At 43.3% G+C, this 15521-nt stretch overlaps 1 long non-coding RNA gene across 1 annotated transcript; it reads left to right on the forward strand.

The window, feature by feature from the left end:
* Positions 1-4857: 4857 nt before the first annotated feature.
* LOC147380048 (uncharacterized) lies at positions 4858-12966 on the forward strand. The gene is made up of 2 exons (XR_015166391.1): positions 4858-5023; positions 8108-12966. It is a non-coding gene; the product is annotated as an uncharacterized LOC147380048 (long non-coding RNA).
* Positions 12967-15521: the final 2555 nt, after the last annotated feature.

Consider the following 15521-nt stretch of genomic DNA (forward strand, 5'->3'; position numbering starts at 1 on the left):
AGGATGCATATATTTGGTTACCCCAAGAAACGTTTCTTTATTGCAGTGTTAACAGTCATTTAATTCTTGCAGTTAAATTGGTAGGCATATATGTTGGTTTTTTAAAGTTTTATTATCCTTGATTCAATAGAACTCATGCCTCCTCATATCTTGAACTATATGCCTAACTATCAACTGAGGTTGTTGCTTAACAACTATCACTATGTGGAATAGAAAATACTACTCTGGGTCCTGGGCAGGGATGTATTTGAAAGCATCAACAAATATCAGTTGTTCTCACCCCTATTCAAGGGAAGTTGTTTAAAAAAATTATAGAATCTTTATTCTTTAAGCTGATTGACAGACTGTGGTTTATTTATTAATGGCTTAAAATCATTGTGCTTGAAATTACACAAAACATTTTTTCAACTTTTTCAAAAGCAACAAGTTTGGTAAAATTAAACACTCATATTATTTTATGCCTCTGGAAAAGTCATTGATGCAATCTCCCAGAAAACATTTGATGGAAATGTTTGGCTGGAATATTTACCAAATCTCATCCTTGGGCCTTCTGGCTGGAATCGTTTACTTTACTGTGTAAATAGACTAGACTTAGTAAAGAGAGACCAGCCAGCTCTTTGTCCTTCCTCTAAGGCACCAGGGATTCTCCAAAGGAGTCATAATATAAAGTGATAAGACAGTCTCAGAACAGATTTCTCCTGAGTGACTGGGTCCCGAGAGGCCACTCAGTGGCTTTAACACATGTTAATGAGGCCCATGATCCCCCACCTGAGCCAGCTTCATATTTCTGTGGCTTTTCTTGCTCCTCAAAGGATTTAGAGTGCCCCATTTGGGTCAGATAGCTGCTTTCCATGATCACAACCACTCAAGCGTGGTTGTAAATCAGCGTGGGTGTGAAGGAGAGCAGTGCAGCATTGGGTAAACAGCAAAGCCTAAACGCCTTGCTCAAAGCGACCTCGCATGAGGCCAAGAGATTCGTTTGTTCATATAAAAAGCAGTTTTATATTTTCCCCCCTGAGGAGCAAAGCCACCACCATAATTTTCACATATATGTAGAAAATTTATATTTAAAACATTCCAATAGCCTGGATGCAATCCAAGTGAGCCTCTCAAAGACACAGGTGCTGATGGAAACGACATTTGATGACGCTAACTTCTCTGGTCTTCCTGGGGATCTTTGGTCTGCAAATTGGAGATAAAAATAAGATTTGATCTCTCAAGGTGAGGAGAGAGACGGTAGTGTGTGTTCTTCAAAAGACTCAAATAGATAATAGATTTTTTTTAAAGCTGTGGCTGAGTGTAACTTATAGCTTCAAAGGGCTTTTTTAAAATGAAATCTTTACAAGCAATAGTAAAGAAATCTAGAACCCCCTGGGGTGGTGGTTAGAGTCCTGTCAGGGATTTAGATCTAATTATTAGCCTGAAAGTAAAGAAGAGAAAGAACCAGCCAAGTGTCAGCCTGGAAAACAATAATAGCTCATGGAGTTCAGCAGCCCAGTCATTAGCGCCTTAAAGGAGAATTCAGCAAATTTATTCTTATCCTGGAAGGAAGGCCACAGCGGTTGCAGTGTTTTCTGACAACAGTTCCTTTTTCTTTGGAGTAGAGATGCTGCTTACGCTTCTAGATTTCATCTCTTCCTATCACCTAGTAAACCTTAGAGCCGGCTCCCCATGCAGGTGCTTAAAGGAGAGGCAGTACGCACGGAGTCAGAGCGCCTTCATCAGCTGTGTGGCCCTGTGCAAGTAACCTAACTTCTTTGGGCCCTTTGCATCTCCCTTTTACACATGAAGATGAAATAAGATAATGCATGTGAAATATTTAGCACAGTACCTGGCCCATGGTAGGTACTCAGGAACTGTCAACTATTTATCTTTTTCCCCTTCTTATTAAACTTTGGCTGGGGAGGAAAAAACTTAGCATGATAGTCTAGAGATGAGCACAACATATACTGGAATTCATACTTACCTATGTTGGGTTACTGCCAAAGAAGCAAATCAAACATAAACTGACTCGGCATATAAAGTGATACGACAAGCACTGCTACGCTGCAGACCTGATCCATCCAAACACGATGTTCTTGTTAGGTGTACCCTCTGGTTCCCTCAGGGCTTCCCAGGTAGCCCTAGTGGTAAAGAACTTGCCTGCCAATGCAGGAGAGGTAAGAACCACAGGTTTGATTCCTGGGTTGGGAAGATCCCCTGGAGGAGGAGCATGGCAACCATTCCAGTATACTTGCCTGGAGAATCCCATGGAAAGAGGAGCCTGGAGGGCTACAGTCCATAGGGTTGCAGAGAGTTGAATACAACCGAAGCAACTTAGCACACACGTACGTGTGCTGGTTCCTTCAGTGAAACCAGAGGATGGCAAGTGAGAGAGAAAGGCATCGGAAGATCTGATTCGCCCTTTCCTGGAGAGACAGGAGCTTGTCCTCATAAACATGTGGAGGGTCTTTAGAAACCACTTTGCCTGCCAGCAATACTCAACTCACCCATTTATTCATTCATATCAGAGGCTGATGCTCAAGACTCTAAAAGTGTGCTAAGAGCAGGCCCTTAAATCACTGTAGATTCATGGGAGAACTCAGAGCTGCCTTTAGGCTAATACCTAGCAAAGACTAAAGCCAAGTATTGATACATGGGCGTGGAGGTGCTTGTTGAAAATATAGAGGCCTGGTAAATATTATTTCACCGATGGAAGTATTTCAGTCGGGGGTTTTAATAAGGCTTAGGTGATATGTAATCAGCTCACTCTCTTCTCTGAAATGATGAGCGTCTCTGCTCTACCAGTGCTCCTGGGTGTCTGCAGAGAGCAAAAAAGGCAGCTGAAGACATGCTGTGAATTGGAAGTGACTTCTATTTACTTCTTCTCCGCCTACTCATATGGCCACGGATGATGCCCAGTTCAAGGGGGAATCAAAAGCCAAGTGGGGCTGTCTGGCTGCAGTCCTTTGAGTGGAGTACAAAACGTGCTTCAGAGAGTGCTTGATTAAAGGCCCCCAGTTCGTTTGAAGGCTTGGTTTTCTATTAAGCCTTGGATGCTTAGACTGTTGGGTACTTTCCACAGAGACAGAATCTGAGCTGTCCTCGTACGTTGTTTCAGCTCCTGACTCCCGACTTGGCCAGATGTGTGTTGTGAATCAATATGTCACAATCTGTTAAGGTGTTTTACTGTTTATGTTTGTTGGGTGTTTAGAGATGCAGTAACTATAGGAGTCTTTTCTTAGTCTGTCATCTGCATCTGAAGAAAAAGAGAGTAATGCAGAAAGCCAATCACAGCACCATAATTATATCCAAAAGTAGGCACTTGTGTCCTTCATCAGGGACATTTCCAATCCATGCTACCCAATGAAACATCTTTTATAGACACCTCTCTCTCATTTCTTCCTCCAAACTGATTCCTCACTTTCTTCCACCCAAATTAAAGTATACTGTGAGTCACAGCATTATTGATGAATGTTCAGTAGGGAGGATGTTAGGAGCAGTGAAAAATATAAATAATTGGTTCTACACTGGATAATAATTGGTTCTACACTGGAATTAATGGTGAAGCCAGGAAGATAAATACAGCACAATTAATTGCATTCAAGCAAGATTAACAAGAGTATTGTTCTATGGAAAGAAAAAAATCAACAGCGTTAATGAAAATTCAGCAATATCTTAGTGGAACTAGTAAATAAATAAATATATCTCTATATGTTTAATTAAAAGCAAGACTCAATTATGTCTCATTTCTTACTGAGCTGCTTAATTCAAGAAATGTTAATGTTAAACGAGAAAATCAACTCAGGACACCTTTTCATCTGCATTTAATTAAGACTTCTGTGTCTCAGACAAGCTTTTGAGACAGGTAGTGGCAAGTGTGTACTTAAGAATCTCGAATGAACTCGCTTCAGCTTCCAGTTTACAGGTCTTTAGATTTCCTGTTTGGGTACAGAACTCTCCTAATAGTATTGCAACTGTAAAGCCCCTTCCTCTATTACCTTCGTTTTGTCATTTTGATAAAAAGATACCATTTCAGACTTAAAAAAGCAAAGCTTAAAGCTATAGCTAAAATTATTAGTACGTTCTTTTTTTTCTAATAATAAAAGCAACACAGAAATGTTCAGCACTGCGTTTACATGAGGTTTTGCTTCAGTTCAACTCAATTTCCTGCAATGTTTTAGGCCTTACAGAAAGCATTACAGATCAGATTTGGGGAAGAAGATCTGGGAGGTCATTTCTCATCTGTGTTGTTCCCAGTCTCTGGGATGTAAGGCCAGGTAATCTGAGAGGGAGCCTGATGTAATAATGGTAGAAGCAACGTGTGCAATGAATGCGGTGTGCTTGAATCATTCCAAAGATCAGTGCCCCACCCCCGCCCAGCCCATGGAAAAATGGCCTCCCACAAAACTGGTCCCTGCTGCCAAAAAGTTGGAGACTGCTGGTAAACACTTCTCTACAATCAATTCTTCTAAGTCGTTTTTTCTGTACCTGCTAAGAGTCCAAGGTGAATTCGAGTTATTCCTCTTTGCTGAGGTCATCTCCAAGGTGATGGAATGGAATAGGGGGCAGAAGTCCCTCTCCGCAGAGGTACTGAAGAGGGGGTGCCCTGAAGGTTCCAGTGGGGCCAGAAGGCAGGCACACAGAGCAGGAAGTAACTGTGTCTGCCCCGGGGCTCTGTGTGTGGCCCTTTCTAAATCCTTCCGTGTTTCATGTCCTCTCACTTGGCAAGAGTATTGCCAGGACTGGTGAAGAGACAGTGAGATAACTGTCCAATACCTCAAAATCCTTGGAAGAAAGATGCGGTGGTATAAATCAAAGTCATTTCTTATTTCAGTATTAATTATGCAAACCTCTTTCTTTTCTTCATCCTACAAGGTCTCTTTTCATCTTTCCTGAAGGTCTCATTGCTCACCGGTTTCCACAGGGGAAATAACATTATTGGCAACTCTTCTGAGCACTTGTTCCCAGCAGGCACCATGCAAAGGCCTAAGGATACAGCTGCAATGACAGACACAATCCTCCAAGCTGGGCTGTATATTTAGTAAGTTTCTCACTTTCTCTGAGCCGTGAGCCCTTTATTTGTAACATAGAAAAAAAAAAATTTTTTTTTAATAGGTATCATGCCTTCCAGAAATGTTTTGAGGATTATTTGAGATAATGTATATAAAATTGTCTAGTGGAATATAACTAAGAGTTTAATCATGTTACTTCCCCCACCCCCATCATAAGCAAGAAAAGGAAAAAAAACTAAATTCACACATTTCCCCATTTCTTAACAATTTTTTAAAAAAATAGATTGTTGTTTAATAGAAAGTTTAAGGTCTTCATTTAAAAGAATACGTCATTTAGGATGAAACAGCAGATCACAGGTTAGAGATCACAGGACCAGAATCTTCAAGCCACTCTTTCCCTCCCAGGATACATTCTATCAGAAAAAGCAAATCATTCACCTGAGTCAGAAGTGTGTAGTTTTTCATCTCAAGATAGTGGAAACCCCTGAGCCGAAAGGATGGAGGGAGAGACCTTGGGAGGTTGAGCCAGAGTCTCTGCAGAGCCAGTGCCCAGCTCCTTGGCTGACCTGGGGGAGCAGCTCTGTGAACTGGGGAGACCAGCTCTGCCAGGGTGGCCTGCAAGTTGAATTTGCCTGGCATGACCTATTGGTGTTCCCAGGCTCTGGAAACAAAATAAGCAAGAAGCCTTTTTTGGAGGGATCTCAGGAAAATTTTGTTCACTTCCAAGAGAGAATATTCCAAAGTTCCTTCCCACCTCTGTTTCCCTTTGGCCTTCCTCACTTTTCCCAGCCTCTGCTCTGAGGTCTGCTATTTATGCAGATCCAATCTGGTTTCCCCGATGGCTCAGTGGTAAAGAATCATCCTGCAGTGCAGGAGTCTCACGAGATGAGAGTTGATCCCTGGGTTGGGACGATCCCCTGGAGGAGGGCATGACAATCTACTCTAGTATTCTTGTCTGGAGAATTCTATGGACAGAGGAGCCTGGTGGGCTACAGTCCATGGGATGGCCAAGAGTCAAACACGACTGAAATGACTCTGCACGCACGCGAATGCCCGTAACCTCCAGAGAAGGCCTGGAGGGCTAATGTGCCCTGTGTGGGCAGGCACAGCAGGAGATAGTAAACAGTGCTGGGCAGTGAGGAAGGAGTCCTGGGATTCATCCCTCAGCTGTCATCCACAAGCAGTGGGCCTGCGGAGGTGTTGGGAGATTTCTGCATCTCTTCTTCCTTATGTGTAAAGTGAAGGGCTTGGCCTCCATGCCTGAAGGGTTCTCCCTAGCACTACTGATCTGACATCTTCCCAGAAGTCAGTGCAAATAGCAGGGCAGTGTTCCTTTCTTAGTATCCATCATACAAGAAGCCAGGAGGTGGCCCACAGAAGGAACCAATGCCTCAAGGTGATAGAAAGACCCCAGGAAAGAAATTCTGCTGTGTGAAGGAGACTGTACTTCTGTCCAGCCCACGCCAGCCCCCGACATCCCCTAAGGACACGAGGCCCAAGTTAAGGTCAAAGACATAGCTTCCCTTAGTCAATGAGGGTTCCCAAAGCTCCCAACTTCCCAACTGAAAGAGGAGACACATGTGGAATGCTAAATTTGGAATAATTTAGCAAGAACACTTCAACATTCAGAGTACCATGCAGAAGGTGGGATACAAACAGACCACAGACGGGTAGGTTTTATGTGGTGTACACAAAGATTTAAACAACATGTGCACTATTAAAAGAAAAGAATAAAAGGAAACTGTGAAAACAGGAGGCTCTCCATTTTAAATATATATATATATTTCTAGCGTTTGTTAAATAAACGCAGTAGAAGATCTGGCCACACTGGTTCCCATGCCCACCCCCCAACAAAGGGCTCAGTGGCACAACTCCTGGGTTTCCATAAGGTGCAATGTGATCCTGTAGTTTAGAATTTGTTTGTACTAGAGGAATAATTTCCCTGTGATCACAAATTCACAAAAAGTGAGAAAACAAAACATATACACAGAGGACCACTTGTTTTACCAGCAAGTAGAGAAAGCATCATTGTGAAAGTGGGAGAGGTAGTTAATGCTTACTATGCAGACCCCAAGCATACTCCATTCATTTCCACTACCTGCCTAACTCACAAAAACAGTGAATTTCTTCTCCTCTCCCTGGAAAACCTGGAAGATGGAAATCTGCAGACAGTCTGCAGCTTTCTTCCAGACCTTCCTCTTCCAGAGGTATGTAAGGTCATGGTGGGGTGGGCTTGGCACCTAACCTTGGCAGGAGTCCTCTTATCTTAAGACCTTGCTTTGTCATCAGCAGCAGAAAACTTGACAAGTCTCATCCATCAGCCTTTGGGCAGGTAGGAATCTAGGAAATTAATCCATAGTTCATTTGCTTGATACTAATAACAGGGCTTTCTCTGATGACTTTCTCCATCTTTCACACAAATGAGGAAATTTAGGCTCAGACAGGTAAGTATCATACCCCAAGGGTGGCATCCCAGTATCAGCTGGTCTAGAAAGGGGATTGAGAAGGGAACTTTTCCTTGCCCTTTCTCTGGGGACAGTGAGATGCCCTTCCAACCCAGCCCTTCCTTGTTCTCCCAGCTCAAAGGCAACATGAACATACACATATTGTAAGGCTGTAAGCTGGCCAGCTCCTCCCATCCTCTCCTGGTGTCACCCTCACTGAGCAGATGGGGTGGTGCCGGGAGAGGAGCCAGCTGGTCTCTGCATGCTGTGGACCTGCTGCCCATGGGATGGCCACTGCCAGCTACCACCACCTGAGGCTGACTGCTGAGAGCCAGGAGCTGGAGCCCTCAGCAGGCATGGACAAGGATAGGCCACAAGCTCACCCAGGTTTCTACGTAAGGCTGCTTGGTGCTGCCTGGACCCCAGTCTAGAGGGCATTGGGAAGGGAGTAAATACTCATCCCAGCTCTGAAATGGAACTGAGAGCAGAAGCCAAATCAGTGCAGTCATGATGCACAGAGGGTATATAAACATCCTAGCAAAAGAGCAACCCAGTAGCACTGGTGTGGGTGCAGCAACATTATAGCCCCAGATGTGGACTCTGGGTGGCCTTGCCTCAGTGGTAGTCATCTACTCAATCCCTATCTGATGAGTGCCTACTCTGTGCTAGGTACCCAGAAAATACACAGTCCTCAGCATCCCTGGATGAGGCCACAGGAGCCACAGAGGAGCTTGTTTGTTGACCATGGGCCAGATCTGAAGAAAGTTCCAAGGCTTCTATGTCTGAAGTTCCAAGTCAGTGTGGAAGCAGCCGATTCACTTCCTATGGACTGAACGTGTCTCCCCAAAATTTGTATGTTGAAGCCTTGATCCCCCTATAATGGTATTTGGAGGTGGGGCCTTGGGAGGCAGCTAGAGTTAGATTAGATAACGAGGATGGGGCCCTCATGATGGGATTAGTGCCTTCAAAAAAGGGGAAGGTCAGTGTAGGCCTCAGCAAACCAGGAAGCTGGGTCTCACCAGACATCAGATCTGGGAAATCTGGTGGACCCCAGATCTTGGACTTCACAGGATATCCAGAACCGTGAGAAGCAGATGTTTGTTATTTAAACTACCCAGTTCTGGTATTTTTGTTATGGCAGCCTGAGCTAAGATACCTCCCAAATTGAATTCTTCAGCAACAAGCACCAGTCAGAAGGCTGGGCTAACATCTTCTATCCAGAGTATATAGGGGCCTGACCAGGAAAATGGTCAGAACTTGAGTTTCTAACTTCTAATACTGCATAGGTGTTCTTCTGTATGTTGTTATTCTATTTACTTCCAGAACTCAACAGTAGTTTCTCCAGACATATTTTATTCCTGAGGCATGTGAGGGTCGGAGAGGGTAAGAAACAATCCAAGGTCACTCAGTCACTAACTGATCCACCCAGGATCAGTTCCTTCTGGTCATAGCTCCCTCTGTTCTCTGCAGCTGTGCCTGCAAAGACGGTGCTGTGGAAACATTTTTTGGTCTCATACTGTTGAATTCACCTTGAATTCTCGGAAGAGTTTTAAACCAACTGCAAACACAATTTCTAAAGAATGTCCCCATACTTCCTTCTTGTGCTGATATCTTCTTCCAGATGACTGAGACATGTCTGCTAAGACCAGATTAACCTATTTCAACTTGATGGCTGGATTCTGACACACTGAGGGGAAGGAAATATATAAAGGACAAAAACCTACAGTTACACTGAACACAGTAACATTTCCTCTTAGGAAACCTTCAGGTTGTACAAACAAATATTTCCTTAGAACTGAAAGAAAATAAGAATCACCATCCTTCCTTGATTCCAAGATAGGTAGTTTGGAAAGTCTGAAAGCTGGGTGTCTCAAAGTCAATATGTCATTTAATGGGGCTGTCTTTTCTCCTCCCCACCCCAAGTGGGCTTTGACCTTAAATCAAGAGATATCAAAAGCTGCAGTAAAAATAATTGTGTGTTTTAAAACCAATGGTATCTTAGAAATAGGAAATATGAAATGATGACAAGTCTAGCCAGAACACTAATTTGTTTCTATATCCCCAATATATAGCGGGCAGTATGATTTCAATATGTTTATGAGAAGGACGAATATCTCAACAAAATAGACACTGACTTTTTTTTAATTAGAAAAAGTTTCAAACGTATACCTAAAGTAGATAGTGTATTGTGGTGAACTCCCATCACCCAATGTCAGGATTTTCAACTCAGGTGATTTTGTTTTCTCTTCCACTCCCTCCCCAACCCAGGTCATTTTGAAGAAAATCACAGATGTCAGGGCATTTCACTGATAAATGTATCTGTATATATTTATAAACAACCAAGACTTATGCTTTTAAAAAACAATGATGACAGTATCATCACACTTCCTGAAATCACTAACAATTCCTGAATATCATCTCATATCCATTTAGTATCTACAGTTCCCCGTTGTTGTTGCTTAGTCACTAAGTCGTGTCCTACTCTTTGTGACCCCATGGACTGTAGCCCGCTAGGCTCCTCTGTCCATGGGATTTCCCAGGCAAGAATACTGGAGCAGGTTGCCATTTCCTAGTCCAGGGGATATTCCCAAGCCAGGGATTGAATCTATGTCTTCTGCATTGCAGGCAAATTTTTAATGCTAAGAGTTCCTCTCCCTTTTCCTTTTGTGGTAGTTTGTTTGCCCCAGGATCCAAACAAGGTTTATACTTTTTTCTGTTGGTTGTGTTGTTATTGTTGAAGAACCCAGGTCTTTTGTCTGGTTGAATTCCCCACAGTTTGGCTCTGCGGGTGGCATGCCCGTGATGTTGTTTAATAAGCTTCCTTTTCTCCCCGATTTCTTATAAAATGGTGTTCAGAGTTGGAGGTTTGTGCAGACTTAGTTTGGGGTTTGTAGTATTTCCATCATGAGGTTCATCATACCTGACTGTCTCTATCTTTGGATGCCATGAGCTATGATGATAATTGCATAGGTCATATCATCACTTTTGAGATGACTTTCTCATTTACTAGAACTACCCCCAAAAATATACATCAAAAATCAAGAATCTGAAACATTGGATATGTTACTATTGAGTCGAAGATCCTGTCGGTTACTATTCAGAGTGATTCCCTTGGCTTGGCCCAAATAACAGGGGCTCCAGGACAGCTGTCTACAAGGATATGAGAGCTGTGTACCTGGGCAACCTTACCTTAACAAAAACAGCGTCATACAAACTTGTATTTTTACAAAAGAGAGAGAGGAGGAATGGGGGCTGTGGTCGTCATTGTTGTTCAGTCGCTAGGTCGTGTCCCACTTTCTGTGACTCCCATGGACTGCAGCATGCCAGGCCTTCCTGTCCTTCACCAGCTCCCAGATAGCATCACCAATTCAATGGACATGAACTTGGGTGAACTCCAAGGGTTGTAGGAATTGCTATAAAATAATCATTGCTATAGTTTTATGTGTGCTGCTAGAATACTTAAATGTACACATAAACATGCAGTGTGAGAGTCCCTCTAGCTCTTGCTCAAGGATCACGTGTTATGTGCTCAACAGGGCAGCATTTCTTATGCATTTCCATTACTTGGAGCAGCACAAAGAGTGGTGACCTCAAGCAGCAGGTCTTTCCCTCTGCCCCAGCAAGCTACTTTTATACTGGGTGTAAGCTCATTTCCCCTAGTTAATCAATCATATTAAGTCCCGTTTGCTATTTGAAAACTCACTCTGTGTGCACACAGAGCAACAGGGGAAACTGGGCTCTCGCAGGCACCCGGCACCCTGGTAAAGAGCCCAGTGGGTGAGTAGACCTCCTGGAAACGTCGACAGGGTCAAGGGCAGCTGCCCAGACCACAGCAGTCACAATCGGCATGCGTACCTCTGCACCATCAGTTCTTTCTAGCTCTGTCCATTTCTCTTTCCCAGTGTAGACTAGCTTTGTTATGCTAGTAGATGCTCTACCCTGCATCTCTCTGTGGGTGAAATAGGCATTCAAATGTCTAACACAGTCAGCAAATGCTTTCAAACCTTTTTGGCCACTGTTTAATAGATTTTCATTATAACTAAGTACACACAAACATGCAGATGTGGAGGTGAATGTACATGCTGTAATATAGATAGACGCACACAACTCATCTTTCAAACTAAATGTCATCTAACTAAACTAAACACCATCATCTTACTTTGTGTGATATGCTTTGATATTCTCTTTTCTATTCTTTTATTTTACAAAAAAATCCTGGTTATAATCCACTAATGGTTTCCCAGGTAGCACTGAGTGGTAAAGAACCCACTTGACAATGCAGGAAACTGAGAGACTTGGGTTCGATCCTTGAGTCAGGAAGATCCCCTGGAGAAGGGCATGGCAATCTTCCTGGGCACAGAAGCAGGCTACAGTCAGTCCATAGGGTCACAAAGAGTGGGACATGACTGAAGCAGTTTAGCATGCACACGTGCAATACACTAAATTTATTTCAAAACCTGTTGATGGGTCATAACTTTCATCCATAACCATCCCCTACAGTGAAGGTAGAGATCAAAGGCATCAGAGTAAAGTTCTCGGGAGCTTGACTGATTTATTATTACACTGTGAATTAAATCAGAAATTAGAACCTGTTTATATTTGTCACATAATAGCACATTACAAGCTCCACCTTAGGTGACCAGACAGCCCTTTGGCTGTACTTTGTGATTAGGTTAATCTGGGGAGTGAATCTATCAGGGAGAGAGAAGCCCTGCAGGCCTGCGAGCTGCCCGGAAGCCCTGCCTCTCCCATTGTTACCGTGATGGATCTGCACTTCCAAACAGTAATCACCCATCACATGAACCCAGTTCTATTTTTCTAGCTCAACAGGGCTCAGTGTGCTCTCTGAAGCTACAAAGGGGAGAAAATACTCCCTCCAATCTTTCTGCATGATGAATTCTTCCACCTCTACATAAAGCCATGCTTACAGGCCTGTCTTATGGGCTTTTTGAATGTCCCAACAATGACAAAAAAGGAAAGAAAAGAAAAAAAAAAAAAAAACTGGGTAGGAGAACAATAATGCTGTGCTGCAGCCAGGTCATATTGCCTTATATTTTTCACCTCTTTCCTTATAAGAGCTCTCAGCTCTAGGGGCAAAAAAAAGATAAGAGGAAAGAAAAACCTACACAATATCAATAAGTTTACCCTTGAGAATAAGTCACTTTCTCAGATGGTGTTTTCACAACATAAATGTTTTATGCATTTGTGCTTAGATTTTAAGATATTAGATAAGAAATCAAATTTCCCTCCAGCTTTTATTCAGCACCATCCCCTCACATACAAACTCACACATACACACATGGAAACTGATTCCTAATGTCAGAGTTAATTTCTCATTTACCAGGAGCATGGAGCTTTTTCTACAGAGTATGATCAACCTAGAGGTATTGTCGTGTGAGTTTAATAATATTTTTGACAACTAGAAAGGAGGAAATTAACCCATGAGTCATGAAAAACCTGAAAAGATTATTCTGATGTTTGTTTATCTTGAACTAAATTTGCAAGGAAATAAAATTACTCTGGTAGCTAAGACTGCATACTCACATTCTTTTGTTTGAATTAATTATACTTAACTGCTCTATAATGTCCTGATTAATTATTTCCTGTTCCAGTCAATTGATTGTGCATTTTTGATATGAAACTTGCATCATGATGAGAATCTTGGACCTATTTCTCATCTTGCTTGAGGGCTCCCATAGAGTTTATCTGAAGAACTATCTTCAAAGGAAGCTCCACCAGCAATCTAGGAGGGTTGTGTCACAGCACAAGCAGTGACAGGGCAACTGCATTTTCAGATTTGCAACTGCAGTTCCAGAGCATGGAATCAACACTTATGTATGGGCAGCAGTAAACTAGAGCTTTAAATGCTGCACCATTTGTGAGAAGCGTAACCCCCACTCTGCGCAGGCACTGCGTGTCTAGTCTCCCATCAGCAGACTTTCCAGAGTGAGGGGCTCTACACAGGAGGGTGGACAAGACTAGGTAGGTCCTGGAGACAGGAGAAGCTGAATGTATCATTTTCTTATCACAGCTGTAACAGATTACCACCAGCTTAGTGATGTCATAGCACACAAACTTATTATCTTAGAGTTCTCTGTTTTAGAAACCCTATGTCAGGATGGGAGTAGGGCTGCATTTCTTCTAAGTGCTCTAGGGCACAGTCCATTGTTTTGCTCTCTCCAGTTTCTAGAGGCTCCTGTCTCCTCCCTCCCAGAAAAGCCAGCAGAGATGCATCTTCCAATCTCTTTCTCTGACCTCTTGCTTCTGTCATTTTAACTCTCTCACTTTCCTGCCTCCCTGCTTTTCTTCTAAGAAGCTTTGTGATTATATTGGGTTCAGATAATCCCCAAAAATCTTCCATCTCAAGATTCTTAACCACATCAGTCCCTTGGTACATAGTCACAGGTTCAGAGATTAGGACGTGGACTTCTTTTGGGGGGACACTCTTCTACCTTTTGCACGAAGTATCCAGACCAAAAAAAAGCCAGTGTAGGTCAGGCCTGAGCCGCCCCAGTGTCAGGGCATGTTTAACTAGTCCTGCACCAGGCGCCAGGGAGAGGGGCTAGAGCAGAAGTCAGGAGGTGTGAGTTCTAATCTTGGTAAGAGGACTTAAAGTATATACCAAGACCTGCCTTGCTTTTTACCTTGGTTAAAAGTTGATTTGCATTCATCGTGCCCTAAAACCATGTAGCAATTACTACAATGGTCCAAGATACCAAATTAGCTTGTACACATGACTAAAGACAGCAGAGAGGTGACACAGAGGACCTGAACACTGGGAGTGCCCCTGGCATGAAACGCTAACATCAACAGCATAGTCGACTGAACAAAGGGATGCAGTAAGCAGTTAATCCCAAGCTATAGTTAACATTCACACATTTCAAGGAAGACTGTCAGAGTGGGGAAGGTTAATAAGCTTTGGAGTGGAGAGGTGCAAAGAGGTCAGGGTGGGCCGGGCCCTCACCACTTCTCTTTCCCCCGACAAATCCACTGAGCTCGTCCTGACGAGAGATGGATACATCAGACACATAGCCTGAGGTCCTGAAGTCCTCAGGTCATGTGACTAACTGCTCTTTCCTCTGATTCCAGGCCTGCCATGAAACCCTGGGATAACTGGGCTCCCCAGGGAGGCCCCCATGCAGGGAGAGGGACGAGATGTCAATCTTTGGTCCACTTGACAGATCGACTGTGTTTCTCCTAGAAAATTAACAAACCGGAGTACGGACTTGCATATATTAATGCCTTGAGAGTTTAGTTGGCATGAGTCAGCACCTCAAAGCTGTCAATCTCTGGTCTGTGTGAAAGATATATACTCTAATTTCTCATGAAAATTAGCAAACAGCTATGCTGGTTTGTATTTATTAATGCCTTAGGAGTTTCTTTAGGATGAGTCAGTGTCTAAACACTGATCAGATCTGAGGTACCACCCCTCTCTGTCCCCCACCCCCAGCACATGTCCCAACCCTCATTCTGGGCCACGTCCTCACACATCTCCTCTAATTCACACAGAGCACACCATGCAAGGTGACTTTGGAGCTGGACAGCCCTGCAGCATTGCCCCGGGTCACCCCCAAGCATTCTTCAGGGTGTCGCTTAAATGCTGCTTGTTTTAAAAGCCTTTTGTAACCCTTCAGCATTCTTCAGACATCCCTGCTTTTTGTTTGAAGAATCCTGCATTTTCCTCTCTTCACCCTCATTTGGCATCTTTCCCACCACAAGAGGAACCAGGGGAGTTTTACTCATTTTTAGATGCCCAGTGCCTAGCATAATAACTGGCACAAAGTAGGTACTCAATGAATATTTATTGAACAAATGAGTAAATGGACACTCTCCTGATCACCCCTGATGCTTCTTTTCATCCACTAGAGAGTGGAAAACAGATGCTAGCACACCAAAAGATTCAAGAGTAGATAGTATAAATTAAAAGAAAGGTCACATTCAATATAGCAGAGATGCCTTTGTGGAGTTAACAGGAGGCTGTCTTCCCAGGAGCCTTGGAGAGACAGCCCATGAGGGTGACAGCCCAGCAGTGACAGGACAAGACTGCTGCAGTGACACGGCAGCAATAAGGTGTCCCTAACAA

Source organism: Bos grunniens, chromosome 1, assembly GCF_055505025.1.
Source record: "Bos grunniens cultivar Pamir isolate PY7600 chromosome 1, Bosgru_T2T1.0, whole genome shotgun sequence".
Taxonomy (NCBI): Eukaryota; Metazoa; Chordata; class Mammalia; order Artiodactyla; family Bovidae; genus Bos; species Bos grunniens.